The 14,620-nt window shown below is 46.8% G+C and overlaps 1 protein-coding gene across 1 annotated transcript in view; it reads left to right on the top strand.

Annotated features, from left to right (window-relative positions):
* The window catches only part of BMP2 (bone morphogenetic protein 2), a 109,314-nt gene extending 94,934 nt beyond the window's left edge, over window positions 1–14,380 (top strand). Inside the window, exons 6-7 of the transcript XR_010428859.1 lie at window positions 6,635–10,845; window positions 11,239–14,380. The gene's annotated coding sequence lies outside the window, so the exon portion shown is untranslated. The remainder of the gene's footprint in view (window positions 1–6,634; window positions 10,846–11,238) is intronic.
* The last annotated feature ends 240 nt before the right edge of the window (window positions 14,381–14,620 follow it).

Genomic DNA, 14,620 nt, shown 5'->3' on the forward strand with positions numbered 1-14,620 from the left:
TATTTCTGTATAGACACGGAAAACCCCAGCCTTGTCCCTTTAATCTAACATCTCCTGCGTGTTGCTAAACCTAATTTGAAAAAAAAAAAAAAAACAACCAACAACCTGAAAATAGCATTAAAGGAAGCAGAGGATTTGAACAGCACTATATTTTTAAGATGGTCTTTCTGGAAAACACTGTATTTAAAAAATGGCCCTTTTACCATGAGGTTTCTGAAACTACAGAGCCATCCCAAGCTTCCCCTGAGATAAGGCTTGTAATTTGGAACTGAGTAATGGAGTATGAACACAACTAACTGGCTTTGTATTAAGAGGCAATGTGTAATCATCTGGCAGTGTCATATTGCCCCCACTCCAGAGGGGTTTGGGGCTATTTGTGCTGGAAATTAAAGCTAAGAGCAACTCGATGATGAAGGCTGATCACCCTCTGTGCCTGGCAGAAGGATGGTGTCTCAGGGTACAAATCTACCTGGAACTTTGGAGGCAAAAATCCACTCTTTGGAGAGTTTATGGTCCCCTGTCTCCCACACTTGCAGGACTCTTCCTTTAAGATGTAAGCCTGCAACTTGAAGTGTTTGGAAGGGCAGCTGTTGAGCTGTGGTGGACAGAGGTTGCACACTGCACCCTGCTCTTAAATGAAGTGACACCAATTCAGGACTATTTTAACAAGAAAATCTCATTCATTCATATTCCCTTGACATAGTCCTCTTAAAGGGATGGCAAAACCAGAGAAACACAGGAGTTTCTGTGGTGGTTTTATGCCAGGTATAAATATCTATGTAGGAGCCTTTCAGACCTCTTTGCATTCCCAGAGCAAGGACCAGATCTGACTTTGGATTTTTTAATTTTCTTCCAATTTGCTGGCATGGAATCTGACAGCCAGGCAGATGTGTCTGCCTTGATCTTTGGTGTGGATCTCCTTTTGCACTCTCCTCTGTTTTTCTGAGCCTCAACAGGGGAAAGTGCAATTGCTGTCCAGAAACATTAATCGCAGCATCTCAGGTCTGTAAATTCTCAAGAGTTTTCCTCCTGGAGCTCTGGAAGACTTTGACCCATTTTCCAAACTGGGCCTAAAGCATATATACATAAGGGGAGCACACATACTCGGAGCATCTGCAAAAACATATGGTAGTTTCACATCCCACTAACCAGTTTCCTGGACTGAACACACATAAGTGCAGGCTTTGTGAGAACCAGCAGTTTCTGAGCGCTGGGTTTCTGACTCCCATCCCTGAACCGCAGCCCTTCCTCGACTCTGGGACAGATACCATTTCCCTCCTCGTGTGGCAAGTTACTGCACCAAGTCTTTCTGGATCCTTATTCCTGCACAGCCTTTTCTGCAGGTGAAGCTCCTCTCTGGCTTCCCTGACAGTCTCTCTACCCACCTTCCCACTGCACAGAGAGGTCTTGTGTTATCTCTGCTGAATCCCAAATGGGGAAGAGAACTGTTTGCAGGATCAGTAATTACACTTCAGATATCCTGGGGTTGTGCTGGGCTCCTGATCTGCAGAGCTCATTGCAAAACTTTCCATCTAAATCTTTTGTTTAACGAAAGACCGTTTTGCCAAAGGACCTGCTTCCCTTAAATACACTTTTTTGAAGCAGAACTTCTAAGACTTCTGGCGGTTGTTTCTGACAGCGATATCATTTTTCCTGTCTTATCAACATTTTCTGTGCAAACATACCCACCTAACAGCGTGTTTTCCGTTTTAGGCACCAAGCTGGAGTCCCACATGCCAACAAAGCAATAAACCCCACAGGACTGATTTAAGCAAGCACAGGTAGACATGGAGAGACCCTCCTGCACCTTTCTGTGCCCGTGCCTATGCCATTCGTGTGGTGCATTAGTTTAAACTCTTAGAAACACCCAGGGATGGAGATCCAAAGCCTCTCTGCGTCATCACTTCCAGCATCTCCCTCCCCTTATGGAAAGAACTTTCCTAAACTCTCACCTCCTTTGTTTAGCTGAAAATAAATCCAAGTAGGTCTTGTCCTTCCCCATGCAAACAGACCCAGTGATCACTGTACTCTCTTACCACACCCATTTCAGCTACTGTCTTCACGTGTCAAGTGTCTCATAGCTCTCCTCTGTCTTTTCTAGACTAAACAATCCAATTTAAAAAAAATTCCTTACAGGTCATGCTTTTTGAAATCCCTTATCAGCGCTGTTGCTCTCCTCCAGACTTCCTCCAGAGTTTACATCTCTATTTGAAGTGTGGAGTGCAGATCTGAGGCCTGGGCCTCTCCAGCACCACAATGACGTCCTTGCAAAGAGTGCTCTTGTTACCTCTTCTAATAACAAGTATCTTTCTGGCCACAGCAGCACACGCTAGACTTAGATTGGTGTTTGTCCTCTACCAGCTCCCCTGCCACATTGCCAGGACCCTCACCTGGTTCCTTATGTGTTTTTTAATTAAGCACTTCCCTTTTTTCACCTAAGGCTATTTCTAAAGTGCATTCAGAACATTTAAAATCAATTCTCCTCCCAAATGTCGGGTTTCCCAGACTATTTTGTTGGTTTAACCTACTGTAAGAGCCCAGTCTGCTGCACCATCCAGACTGTTAACAGATATTTAAATGAACCATGAGCAGCACAGCCTTCTGTTGATGGTCCTCTCACTCTGACAGCGAATCACACCTGCCTAATCTTCAAGGGTGCTATTACAATCGATGGCTGAAAAATAGCAATTATTTCTGATAGGTATCATGTCTGATACCAAGGGCTGCCCGAAGGAGACCTGAAGCCAAGAGCGATACCAGTGAATAATACACTGGTGAATCCCTACTCACCACCTGTGCCTGAAGAAACAGGCTTCAGTACCTGAAACTACACTCTCCTTCTTTGTAAGAGGACAGCAGCAAAGCTGGATTATTCACGGCTCTGAAAGCAGGATGGGCACATCAGTATGGCCCTACAGCCAAGATGATGAGCTAACGAACCTCGTATTGTTAGAAGAGTCCACACCTACGCTCACACAAAGGGCCGATTAGCTCACAGGTATGCAAACCTCTGGGAGGATGCCACCTTTCATCGCCACCAGAAGCGTTTAATACATGTTAAGGTGCCAACAGTTAAGTGTTTGTGTGTGTACAGATAGCACAGCCACTGCTCCTGTCTCAGGAGCTGCACAGTGCCGGTGCAGTGCTGGGCACAGCTCTGCTGCCCCGGGTTCAGCTGGGAGTCTGCAGTGTGTGGGGCCCTTCCACCACTCCTGCTATGTCCTGGGGCAAGGAAGCCACAAACACCCCCCTGTCCAAGCCACTGATGGAATGTTGAGTGTCAGTGAGCTCAAAGACACTGTTCCCACTGGTGTGCTCCAGAGAGAAAGGTCCCTTGAGGAGCAGGGCTGTAAGTGCACAGGGCAGTGTATTACTGCTTGGGCTGGTTGAGTGATGATGTGAAACACGATGGTGAATCCCCATCACCACCCCGTGGGCACTTGATAAACACCACATTGACACTGCTGCCAGTGTCACCTCCATAACAAGGGCTGCATGGCCCAAAAGGGAAACAACCAGGTGGGAGGAGCTGGGAAGAAAAGTCCTTTGAGGTAACACTTTCCCTTTTCCTCCAGAGGTGAAGCCCTGCTGTTCAGAGGAGCAGCCGTGCTGGGGCTGCACATGGCCCATCATGGCAAATCACCCACAACATATTTGACCTCTTTCACTGTCCACCAGCAGTTCTCACACGGCAACCGGCTACAGCAACCTCTCTATATCATACATTTCATGTCACAGAAGAAAACAAATGATAACCAAAGGAAGAAATCCCGTCTAGTATGAGAAAAAAGGAAAAGCCAGTGACACATTTGCTATCTTCCAATGATGTACCTTATCATGAGTTAATGTAGGAAGTAATGTCTTGTTGCTGTGTTTTCCTCTTCCATGCTCATTGCTGAAGATTTGAAGGATGTCAGGAATGCTCCCTACTAGCTTAACAATTACCTGGAAAACAAGATGACCAAACAAGTCATGCACTGAAATGCATTTTTGACAAATATGTAACAATCTATGTCTCCCTGATACATTTTCTGACTACAAAGTGAAATCAGTAGCAGACACAGGAGCGCATCACAAAAATGTTTGCTTGCAAATAGGAGAGCTTTCTTTTGTCTTGCTTACAAAGGGAGACAACATTTATTATACTAGAGAGGGTTTTTCCACCTGGGCCACCTGTATTCTAAGGAGTGAATGCTGAAGGTGTGTCACCTGCATCTCTTCTTCCCAGGGATGTTGGGCAAATCAAGGCCCTGAGGAACTGACTGTAAATTCACGCCCTAGAGCTTGTGGGGAGAAACTATCCCAGAATAACTTTGGTCTGTTGCTGACTGGCAAAATCCCAAATGATTACAACCCTGAAGAGCTTTGCTGGCTTCAGAGAAGCAGTTATGGTTCTAGCAATTGGGCTCCAGCACCTGGTGGGATCTCCCAGCTCCAGGCCCACTGTGATTCCTCCTCCAGACAGACCAGGACCTCTCCATCACCAGCTGCTGTTCACAGCACGACACATAAGTGAGGCCAAGAGGGAGTGTGCGGAGTCAGGCAGCTCCCTTTGCTTCCTCTGGCCAGGGCTTGCACCTAACACAGAGCATTTTTAGTCCACAGAAGTCTTTGCACCAAATGACTTCGTCCTAATCACTGCACTGCCTCAGTTATCGCCCGCACAAACATTCCCTTCGGATCAACATACCAGCTGGGCCAGGAATCACACAATTGATGTTTGGGTTTCCACTGCCTTATCTAAATCCAGTTACTGCTCAAAATGAGACTAAGTCAACAGACTTAATTGAATGAAAGGGCTGTGAGACAACCTAGAGATTTGTGGCTGTGTGTGTCCGTGCAGGAGGTAATCGCTAAGCAAACACTTTGCCACAAACAGAGCCGGGCTGAGCGGGATCGGTTTTTCCGAGGCCTGGAAGCTCCTGACACACCGGGGTTGTGGGAGGCATTGTTGGGGCTGGCAGGAGGATTTAAAGAGCACTGCAAACAGTGTACCACCACAGAGAAAAGCTGGGGATGGACAATGGAGCAGGCCATCAGCAAACACTCCTGCTTGCTGCCTTAGATCAGGAGATAGCAGAGACCCCCTAGTAGTGACCCAAAATAATTGCTCCCCTGTAACTGTTGCTGTCCAGATATGTGAAATAGCCCTGGGACACCCACTGGGAGCAGCAGGTTGTTTAGTGTCTTTAGCTCTTTCCGGGGAGGCAGCTCTGGATGTCCTCAGTGTCCAGCTCTTTGCAGGCATCACAGGATTTTCCAGGCTGTACAGCCATAGAATTCCTCCTGGTTCTGCAGTTCAAGTGACAAAAGTATAAATGAAACACATGGGAATGGCCACACTGGGTCATACAACTGCTCCACCTCACCTCTCTTCCTGTCTTCAATGGAGACCATGAACGGGCTCTGAGGGAAGACCATCCCTCTGATCCAGTCCCCACTGTGACAGTGCCGCACAAAGCTTTCCAGAGCTGCAGGGGGAACAGGACCAAGCCTTACTCTGCAGTTACAGCTTGTCCTGGCAAACTCTGTGCTTCTCCTTTTCCTACCACCTGCTCAGTTCACAGGCCCCACGCTGGCACCTGGTGCTGCAGTGGGAATGTTCAGGTTCATGCCAACGGCTCATCGTGGCCATTGCCTGAAGGGAGGCTGAGGCTGCAAACCTCCTAAAATAGACATTAAATGTCTCCTCCTAATACAAGATGACTCACACACTTTCCTGGCTGGTAGGACTTTGTCAGGTGATGGAGAACCTGAATCAGGTTCTCCAGTAGGCAGTGACAGCCTGATGGACATGCAAAGGGGACTTTGCCATGAGCTGTATAGAGACAGAGCCTTGCCATTTTAACATGATTTTGGCTGGAAAAACTCATCCCATGCTACAGAGACACCACACTTTGCACTGGCCGCTCACTGGTCACCACACATTAGCTCGGGACCAGGACATCTGGCTGTAAGAATGCAACTGTGCTGGTGTGCCCTATAGAAGAGAGGGCACTGAACCAGTTTGATCCTTCCTCCCAAAGGCAGTTCTTGTCCTCTGGCATGCCACATGAGCAGAAAGGACAAAGGTGGGAAAGCTGATGAGTTTTGTGATCAGGTGCATGTGGCCAGATTGCTACACAATGCCAAAAGGAACTGCTGCTGAGTGCCCAGGATTTGGGATTCAACACGAATAACACACAGCTCTATATTTCATTCCTTTAACAAGTGCTGAATATGCAAAGGCTCCTTTCCCAGCTTCTGTCTTCATTCTGGAAGCTGGGGAAGAGCTGTGTGTATAATTATTTTCAGATGCCATCCACTTTATTGATTAGCTGAGTAGGATGCACAAATACTGGCAGCTAATGCCAGAGCAGAGGTCAAATGAAGCTCACTCCCTTTTGGGAAAAGCTGAAATAAACCCCACCACGTGAATGGGTCATTGAAAACAGCCTGGATATATTCCCTATAGTCATTCCGAAAGTTCAAGGGCAGGGGAAAAAGGGGGGGGAAAAAAACCCCAAAACAGCTGTCTCTGTGTTCACTAAACTTCTAATATCTGAAAGTGCTTAAAAAAACACACACAAAGTTTTTTTCATACAATCATGGAAAAACACACTAAGCTTTTGACTCAATGGTTTTGTTTTTCCAGAGAGTCCCTTCCAGGTTCCACGCGCCATCCCATAGTCACGTCTGCTGGGTGAGCTGGGAGCTGACAGCCTCGAGAGGAGCTCTCCGTGATCTGGAGTTTCAAGTATCAGCTTGCTGGAAGTGCCACGGAGAGGGAGGAGGGAGGGAAGTGGTGTGAGCTTTGCCAACACACCTGCACAAGCTCTGGGCTCTCTCCTGGACACTCCGTGTGCTAATGATGTATAACCTGCAGAGCCTGGCAGCTCCCTCGCTGAAGACTCTACCAGACACACTGTGCATGCCTCTGATTTCTAATTTCTTAAAACAAGTAATAAACCGCCCCCCTCCCCCAGCCCTGTGCTGTAGGTAAATGCTCAGGATGGAAACTGAGATGTGTTCAGCTGGGCAGAGCTTCTACCAAGGCAAGGAACAAATGACAATTTAATTATGGTGCTTTAGGTCTATGTAATTCCTCCTGTAAAGTAGAAGGGAGGAAAAAAGCTCAAAGAGAGACAGAGTTCATTTTTGCTCCAATGTTCTGCTAATTTTTCTTTTTACTATTAGAGATTCATCTGGATCCTATTTCTAATCCACTCTCAAATTTGCTCGAATTAAAATCCCAGATCACTGCTGTGTTTTCAAGTTGAAGTGTGCATAGTAGCCAAGGTTTATATTGCAATTTCTGGAGTTACGGAATGATGAGCTCCAAAAGCGGAAAGTGTGTTGGATGCCCAAGTGCTGGGGGAAAAAAACCTGGTTGGCATCGGTGTTATTTGGAATTGGAGCTCATCTGTAGAATAACTAGCCTTGAAGTTAATACATGGCTACATTTTACATGTGGTTCTGCACACTGGAATTGGTGGGCATGGAAGAGAAAGGGCTCCCATAGTGGAGATGTAGGAATGGGAAGTGCTACTTAACTATAAAGCCTGGATATTTTTGAACTTTCCCCTGAAATATAAAAGTTCCCCCACTAGTTTGGGACTTATTTTAATAAGAAATTCACTTTCTGAATAAAATAGCACAGCAAGAGTGCCCCTGCTGTGAAATACCTGTGCTGTCCCTACTGCTGCCCGAATCCCAGTCTGAAAGCCAGCACTTCTCCTCCAGTGTCCCGGCTATGTCCAAATCCAATAGTCTTGTTAGATTTTGCTACCTGGAAAACAACATAACTCTGATGGAGTTATGAATCCCAATATTCTCTGGGCTTTCATCTCTCTTTCATGACAATTCCCAGCCCCTGCCAGGTGAAGCCAGCCAGCCAATATTTATGGAAAATGAGTGGACTAATGATTTCCAATAGCGGGACAGGATTACGATATAATTGCAGCAGTTTGCATTGACATCCAAGTGGACGGATACGAGCCAAAAATTGGAATAACGGCTCCACCCATCTACCACCCAAATGTAAACAAGCCAGCATGGTTAAAATGAGGCCTGGAAGTCAGGGCTCGGCCGTTCTCCTCCAGCTGTGTTCCGGTGGGATTGCCAAGCTGCCACCCAACCTGCATGCCAGGCAGTTCATCCACCATAAACTGACCCTCACCTCACTTGGAAAGTTCAGCAGCTTCTCCCAGTATCAGCTCTTTTCACACAGGGCTAGAAGTGCACTGCTGTTAATAAGGGCAAGAGATTATATTTTAGAGATTGGGTGTTGTAGGGTCCTGAATTAAACCTGTTAAGTACCTAAAATCCAGCTCAGCCCAAGCCATGACTGGCCCTGATGTTGTGTGTACACGTGTGGATAGGGGAATATCTGCAAAGGAAAAGAGAGTCTGAGAAGAGCCTTGACCTTACCCTTATAACTTACTACCTTGTCCCTCCCCAAGTTGGCCTAAATACAACTAAGTTAAACTACTCCTCAGATTACATTGCCAAAAAATCCATGACCCTGAGCAAAACACCATCTGTTGTTGATGCATCTTGGCATGCAATGGTTGATCCATTCCTCCCGATGCCATCACCTGGAGAAAATGGACGATGCTCAGCTTCCAGTTCTCAGTTCTAAACATGAGAGAAGCTTGGCCTGAGCATGGCCTGTGCCTGCATCTCTGGATATCACAGGCCTCCTCAAACGGGCCAGCTAAAAGGAGGAAGCTCCTGGAGCCCGGGGCAGTTTGTACCATGAGGACCTGGCCTGTGAACACCTGTACCTGTGGTGTGAGGACAAGCAAAGGCCCGTGCTCCAAAGCATGGCGAGCTCCAGCCTCCTAAGCCGTATGAAATCCCATTTCCTCTCTACTTGTGCTAAGTGTAAAAACAGAAACAAAGACACACACCTAAATAAACAGAACAGCACTGGGGAGCAGAGGGGGAGAGAGGCCCTAGCGCAGGTCAGACGCCAACTGGTACAGAGAGATGTTTTCTGTTTGCGGTCCTTCGCGTCAGACCCTGCCATGTCACGGGGATGGGAATGTGAGTGGGAGACTTGTTGGACACCACTGGCTTTACAAATGCCTCACGATTGCAGAAACACCTGCTTTGCATTAATTTTCTTGCTGGTCCACAACAAAATTCCTCCCTGGTCCACAGTTCTCAGCAGACCTTTCTTCCTTCTGCGTGGATGGCTCAAACCACTGGTTTCTAAATCCTGGGCCACTACGAGATCACACTAGAATCTCCTTGAGTAGGAGGGCGAATCAGAAGGCAGAAGGGCACTTTTGTGCAGAATCATGCCAAACTGTTGGCCAGAGGGCCAGAACCACACGACGCTGCTTACTGTCAGGTGGGGGAAGCGGGGCAGGGGGGTTACCCAGGCCAAACGGACGGATCTGTAAGACCCATCTGTTTTCACCATAAAAACCTCACAGCCCACACCTATGCAACACACAGCACTCCAGTCACCACAAGTTATTACTCTTGGTCTCCACTGCTTCCTGTGAAGCTGTAATGGGTCTGAGACAGCATCCAATGAAACCAAAGGGAGCCTTTCCATTAACTCAATGGGCTCTGGATCAGGCCCAACATCTGTTTGGCCCTCTCTGTACATAGCACAGCCAATTTATTCTTTATCCATTCCTGGGCCTCTCTCTCCAATAGCATCCATATTTTTCCTACTTATGGTTGTCATTAACCACACTAAGCACCACCCCCAGAGAGACCATCTGTGCCCCATGGCAGCCAATCCCTTGGCATGGCATAGCAATGAGTGCTGCCCCGACCCCTTATCATCTCAGCAAGGACTCTCCTTTTTCTTTGTTCAGGTTTCCAGGACATCCCTTGGAGCTGCCAAGCTCTTCCTACTCTCCCCTCCTCACCAAGTAGAGGGCAGGTTGTGCCTTCTCTTCTGTTGTAAACCTGGTGAAGAATCAATGCCAAATCCAGACAGCAAGGTCCAAGAGCTCTCTGAACAGGCATTTCCCACCTTGGCTAATGACAGTTCAGGCAATGACTTCCCTGGAGATCCAGAGTACAAGGGAGAATAGCCAGCAGGCAGCTCCTTCATCTTATACTGGAGTGCAGAGCTAGAGTAAGAGATTCATTCTTCAAACTGTCTGTGTAAGACCATAGAATATCTTAAGTTGGGTGGGACCCAGAAGGTTCATTGAGTCCAACTCTCCAGCTCCTCACAGGACTACTTAAAACTGAACCATATGACTACGAGCATCGTTCAGACACTCCTTGAACTCTGACAGGCTTGGTGGTGTTACCACTTCCCTGAGGTTCTTCCCCCACCATTCCCATATCTTCTCAAGTGTGAATGCAGACACTGTGCCAGTTCACAGCACTTCCATCTCCGCTCTCACCAAATCTGTGATTCACTTTGCAGAGATAAGACAGGACCAGGCACAAGCCCTCTCTAGGTCTCCCAGTGACAGACAGAGCAATGGTCCATGAGACGCCATCCAATCACTGAGCAATACATGACATTCATTTCTTTATGACTCTGCCAAGCCCTTGGATTCCAGGATCTTTTTTCCAACTGGCACCCATGGATTCCCAAGCTGTGACATGCATGTCATCGCTAAGCAGAGCAACAGCCTTTGCTGAGAAGCCAAGCAGCTTCTTACAGCAGAAAAACAAGCCCCCGGTGCTAAATCTAGAGATTCTTCCAAGCACAGAGCTGCAGATTCATTGTGGGCACTGCCACTGCAAAAGTCAGAATCCCATACAAAAATACCTTGCCAATGTACCCCTGAAATCACATGAGTTTGGAACCGGGACTGTTGCCTAAGGCCAGATGTGGGGACTGGCAGGCTGTTGGCACTGCACAGAGGCACATCTGCATGTCAGGTACTTACTCATTCCTGCATACTTCCCTGATAAAATCTGGATTGCCTAAAGCTGGTATTTTCACTCCAGTTTCCTTATCAAGGTATTTACCACCTCCTGTCTGTGCCTTGCAGACTCAGGGTGTTAAATGCTCCCCTCTTCTCCCTGCAGTACAGGCAGCTGGAGCATGTGGGAGCTGCCCTACAGGATGGGATTCTAAACCCACCAGAGCACGCAGTGGGTGGCTGCTGGCCTGAGCTCTGTGGGATCTCACCTTGTTTGTACCTGGGATGTTATTCTTTTGATCCTCACACTGGCTGCTTTCTGCAGCTCCTTCCTGTGTTTTGGGGTGTTTGTTGTGCTGCTTTCTGGTAGTCCCTGATGGCATTTCAGAAGTTCTTGTCTCCTGTGCAGGGTTCTCTCCTGGTGCAGCTGTTGTTCAGCTCTAGGAAGAGGAGGACAGTTTGGGATGGAGTTACCTCAGCAATAGCAGAAGTGTATATGGCATCTCAATACATGCACATGACATTTTTTCTCTCTAAAATAAAAAGCAGATCTCTGTCTCTCTAAATATCAGTACTGAGAGAGGCCCGTGGTCACAAAGGCAAACTCCCCTTGGAAACTCTGAGCAATCCCTTTCCAAGAACACCCCCACCTCCTTCCCACCCACTGCTGATATCCATCACCCATTTCAGCCCATGGCTCTCACACCCTCCTCTTCCCCTGAGAGAACATCACAGGGTGTCCTTGATGGCTCTGCTGTTCCCCTCCAAGCTTCATAAAAGAGAGACATATTCTATAACACAGCATCTTAACAATTATTAATTTCCTTGAGGAAAAATATTACTGGATTACCCCCTGGGAAAACCTAAGCAACAGATCTGTTTCAGTTTGATTTCACAAGCATGTAAATATTTCATCAGTTTAAGAACAACACTTGTGGAGATCGATCAGCTGGGTACACACTGCTTTGAGGGAGGATGTAGTTTATTTTGGGATGCTGGTTCCACAAACAAGGCTGTCCTCAGCCCCTCCCATGAGCATTATGCCATAGGTATATACCTTGTGTCAATAACACTTAAAAGGAAGCTTTCTGGCTAAATTCAAACGGAAGGAAATGAAATGCAATTTGATTTCAGAAATGCCACCAAGTTATTTCAGTTCAAAAAAATAACAAATAGAGGTTTACAGACTTCATATAGAAGTCTGATGTTTCTGCTCCATTTTTTGAATTGCTGAAATGCAGAAAAAAATCAGAACTACCACATGGGGTAGATTTCTAATTGAAATTTCTGTCTTGACGTAGGCTGGCTGAAGGAAGGGAGATCTCTTCAGCTGCTTTTCCTAGAGAACCACCCAGTTGTTACCAAGCTGAGCAAACTTGTTTAGATCCCACCACTACACCCCCCACACATGCAGGGATCTTGGGATGTTGGACAATACCTAATGGGACCCAGGAAAAAGAGCTCTGCTTAGTGTATAACTCCTCTGTGGCCCTTCTGGAAGATGTCAGACTTGTATCTAAGGTTGTTGTCACACTTGACAGTGTCCATCCCAGTGAGAGCACTCCCAACCCCACCAGCCAGGAAAGCCAAGCAGTCCAGGAGAGTCAGGGTTCATGGGCTGGTTTTTCCCACACTTTGGTGCTTGGACAAGCCAGCACTGAAATCAGAGAGATCACTGCTATCAGAGGTGGTGTTAATTAGGTGCCAACTGCAATGAACACATGGGCTTCAGCAGGAGCTGGCTGGGATTGGATGCTGCATCCAAGCTATAACCTGCTTTGCATCCTCCCTCCTGCTAGTATTAAGACTAATTAGGCTAAAACCAGCTTGAGACATGGCTACTCCTGCTGTGGTTTCTCCTTGGACTCTCTTAGAAGCTGCAATTTTTGGAAGTGTTGTGCACCTGCCCCAACCCCTGCCTTGTACCCGGGTGCTGAGCATCCAGAGCAGGGAGAGGAGCAGCCCTGAGACACCTCAAGCAAGAAGTACAGGAAAGCAGCTGCTTTGCAACATGCTTTTTGGTGTGCAGTTTTGACCTGTCCTGCAACCTCCAAAGACAGTGCACGAGAATAAAACACAGGGAGCCATGCAGTGTGAGAGAGAAGCTTAAAAATTACTCCTGTAGAGAAGAAACCACATAATATATTCAAGATGTCAGAGGTTAGCCGTGGTGCATGTGAATCATGCTGCAAATACCTCACCTTTAACTCTACCGTCGTAATTAGATTACAAAGTTTTTATTACAGTTTTAAATTCTGCCTTTATAGGTTGCTGCCCAGCTGTGCACTTAAATCTGGTTTTATCACACTTTCTGAGCTCATCACATTTAATTCTGCCCCTACAATGCTGGATTAACTTTAAGGGTCGCTGAAGTCAGAAGTCACTCACCCTTGCCCTACTAATGGATTCACACCATCCCTGCACGGCCCAGAGTGATGTGTACAGTAAACCAAATTTACTGTTGTGGCAGAGGGGAAGGGGCAGTGGGGCTGTTTGTTTATTTACTCCACTGCTGGGCTTCGCTGCTGGGACATCTGCACAGATTACTGAACCAACGAGGCGTTGTTTACCTCCGTGTAGGGCCTTTTGCCGTGAGATGTGCTCAGCTGCACTGCTCTGCCGGCTAGAAAGGAGAATATTCAGGTCTGTCTGGGAGAAGTGGAATCTGGTTGATTAATGGGGTACACAGACCTGTATCATGTGAGGAACTGAGCAGCTGTGCCCATCCAGAAATCACACCTTGCTGCCACACTCACTCCTGCTAGAAAGCCCAGTCCTGGTATTTTAGAGGTCCCATCTCTGATGTTTGAGACAGCCCCAGAATAATCAAAAAACAATATTCTTTTTTTTCCTAAGGGTGACTTCTTGGTTGTTGCCTATTGTCAAGAAAGCAGAGTAAAGTAAAAATGAAACTCTTCATCTAAACAACATTCATCCCCATGTTTTACCTCAATCTGTTTTTATTCTCTGACCAGTAAAGAGCAGAGAGGCTGGTGTTAAATACCACCAAAACAAGATGAATCATTGCCATGAAAATATAAAGGGGAAATCATATTCTTTCTATTAATAAGAAACACGGAGAAAAGAGGTGCTGAAGGTCCAAGTGGTTTACATCAAGTCCCAGAGGGAGTCTGAAAGGGATCTGGGAAATAAAACTAGCTCCAGTGGAAAGGTCATTTTTCTCCTTCTTGCTGGGGAATACTTCGAACAGAATTAGGACAGACCTGAGCCAGAGAGGGACAGCAGGGACTTTAATGAAAAGTGGAGGCCAAAATTTGTCACTGAGTAATGCCATGACAATTTTTTGACCTTTGCCATTCAATGACTAGACACATTTTTGGAACCAAGGTTAATAATCTTCAGCAATATACAACCTTCTCCCAAGGAATGTGTGGTGATTAGGGCAAAGAATTTCACATGGTCACAAAATATCTATCTCAGAGTCCTGGGCTTATAAAATACTCTATTTCCTCCATTAATTGTGTCCACGTGGAGCTGTAACTAAGTAGCTGAAACAAATAAAACCAAAGTAATATTGTTTCCTTTTAAAATATTTCACTTAATTTGTGGAAGAGGTTTGGGCTCATTAAAACAGACCATCTCCCATGAGAGCTTTTTCCCTTTCTTCTCCAAGTCTTTGGACCAATCCTTAGCAACGTGGAGAGCAGCACACTGCTCCTTGGCACAGCCCTGGCTGGAGCCGCTCTCCCGTTCAGCTCAGCAGCTCCTGCCGTGCCGGCAGCGAGGGCACCTTGTGATGGGCCACTGCCCTGGGATGAACAGCTGCTGAC

Source organism: Pseudopipra pipra, chromosome 3 (genome assembly GCF_036250125.1).
Source record: "Pseudopipra pipra isolate bDixPip1 chromosome 3, bDixPip1.hap1, whole genome shotgun sequence".
NCBI lineage: Eukaryota > Metazoa > Chordata > Aves > Passeriformes > Pipridae > Pseudopipra > Pseudopipra pipra.